The sequence below is a fragment of the Pterocles gutturalis genome, unplaced genomic scaffold, assembly GCF_000699245.1.
Source record: "Pterocles gutturalis isolate BGI_N339 unplaced genomic scaffold, ASM69924v1 scaffold45990, whole genome shotgun sequence".
Classification (NCBI taxonomy): domain Eukaryota; kingdom Metazoa; phylum Chordata; class Aves; order Pterocliformes; family Pteroclidae; genus Pterocles; species Pterocles gutturalis.
The window spans coordinates 5,001-7,325 of NW_010142484.1; positions in this window are offsets into that span (position 1 = coordinate 5,001).

Below are 2,325 nucleotides of genomic sequence, written 5' to 3' on the forward strand. Positions count from 1 at the left end.
TCCCTGGAGAAGGAGGCAGCACAGGATCACAGAAGGGTTGAGGTGGGAGGTGACCTCTGAAGGTCATCTCATCCAACGCCCTGCTCAGGCAGGGACACCTGGGCTGCCCAGGACCATGGCCAGGTGGCTTTTGAATATCTCCATGGGTGGGGACTCCACAACCTTGCTGAGCAGCCTGTGCCAGTACTCGGTGACCGGCACAGTAAAAAACTTTCCTTATGCTCAGAAGGAACCTCCCGTGTTTCAGATTGTGCCCATGGCCTCTGGTCCTGTCACTGGGGACCACTGGAAAGAGCCTGGCTCCATCCTCTTGGCAGCCTCCCTTCAGGTACGCATTGATGAGATCTCCCCGAGCCTTCTCTCCTCCAGGCTGGGCAGTCCCGGCTCTCAGTCTTTCCTGTGTGTGAGGTGCTCCAGTCCCTCCATCATCTTCACAGCCCTCTGTTATCCTCTTTCCAGTATGTCCATGTCTCTCTTGTACTAGCAAGCCCAGAACTGGACACTGTGCTCCAGGTGTGACCTCAGCAGTGCGAGTACGGGGGAAGGATCAGCTCCCTCAGCCTGCTGGCAACATTTTCCTAATGCAGCCCAGAATGTTGGTAGACTTTTTTGCTGTGAGGGCACGTTGCCAGCTCAAGTTCAGCTTAGTGTCCACCAGAACCCTCAGTAGCCTTCTCTGCAGAGCTGCTTCCCAGGCGGTCAGCCCCCAGCATACACTGGTTCCTCTCCAGGGGCAGGACTTTGCAGCTCTCCTTATTGAACTTCATGACGTTTCTGGCAGCCCATTTCTCCAGCCTGTTGAGCTCCATCACTTGATGCTTCTCCTTTATGCTCCTCTTGTTTGGTAGCTGCTCACATTTGTGCCCACTCGAGCTGTTTAGAAGCTGCAGTGGGTCACCGAGATTTCCTCATTCTAACTGGGACTATTGAAGTATTGAAGTCAACAAGTTGCTGCAACACTGTGTGTATGTTGATAGCTCACTTCTTACTGTCATGTCAAATTTGACATAAGCAGTATGGGTCTTCAATCTCTGATTGTACAAAAACCTGTTCAGAACCTACCATATAATTACATCTTTTCTTTCTGTCTCAGATGCCAACTGTTGCCAGAGGTTTGCCAATGTTTGTCTTGTAATGTAGTAGTATTATTGCTTACTCTGATATTAGCTTTTAAAAAGGTTAATAAATAGCGACATGATAATGTTGTGTTTGCCCAGAAAGAATAAAAAAATAAAATGATATTTCACTGTAACTCTTGTACAATTGTATCAGCTTTCTGCTTTTCAGATTTTGGGATCTCTAGTATTCGTAGGGGCCAGTGTTCCAGATCTGAAAATGCAAGAGCATTGAAATACCTGCAGGACCACCAAGGAATTTCCACTGCAGCTAATGGTCCGAGAAGGAGGGAGATCTAAATCGTACGAGGTTTTATACTTCAGGCCGTTAGTGTGCCTGTTTAACACTGGCACTGCAGTGCACCTCAGTGAATATGCCCTCCTGAAGTATTTAAACTTGCCTTGACCAAAACATTCCCAGAGTAGCAGTGGGGAAGAAATTCCCAGCCCAGCACCCCAGGAACAGTGTGGGAGGGGAGCCCCCCATGCAGGGACCCTTCGGAGCAGGGCTCACAGCTGCCAGAGCCCTCAGGCACATCGTCCTCTTGCGCAGGGACCCCAGAGAGGACCACGGGGTGACCAGTTTGCTGGGGGGAGTGAAGTTCAGTTCAGGGCTGGCTCCAGGGAAGGGACAAGAGAAGTCAGGATGCTGGCTGAGGGGACGGTGCACATGGAGGGATATGGGTTCCCAGGGACACCTCTTTGAGCAAAGAGGTTGCATCATATAACGTACGTGGATCTCCAGAATGTCTTCACAAAACCCTCAACGGGGGAGGCACCTGGGGATGGCCAGGGCTTGCAGCAGGACGGGTGTCACTGGGCGACCGGCAGCAAAACAGCTGCTGGGGGTGGTGTGCTGGGGTGGGGGCAGGCTGGTCACTGTGCAGGAGCAGGCCCTGATGGGAGGGGGTGGTGGTCTCCGTGAGATGTCCTTTCCCTGCCAGTCACACACTGAGATGCCAGGAACGATTAGGAGAGGGGCAGGGAATGAACCAGAGAAAGGGGCAGGTTCAGCCAGCACCTGGCAGGTTTTGGCCGAGCCCAGGGCACGGCTGTGGGGTCACCGTAGCACATTCCCTCCCTCGGCATCGGCACAGGGCTGTGGGGATGGGGGACCTCGTGCTGAGAGATGCACAGGACCCCCCACACGGAGGCTGTGGGGACCTTCATGTAGAGGAATGTGGGGGACACCCCCCTTCAGGGGCCCTGG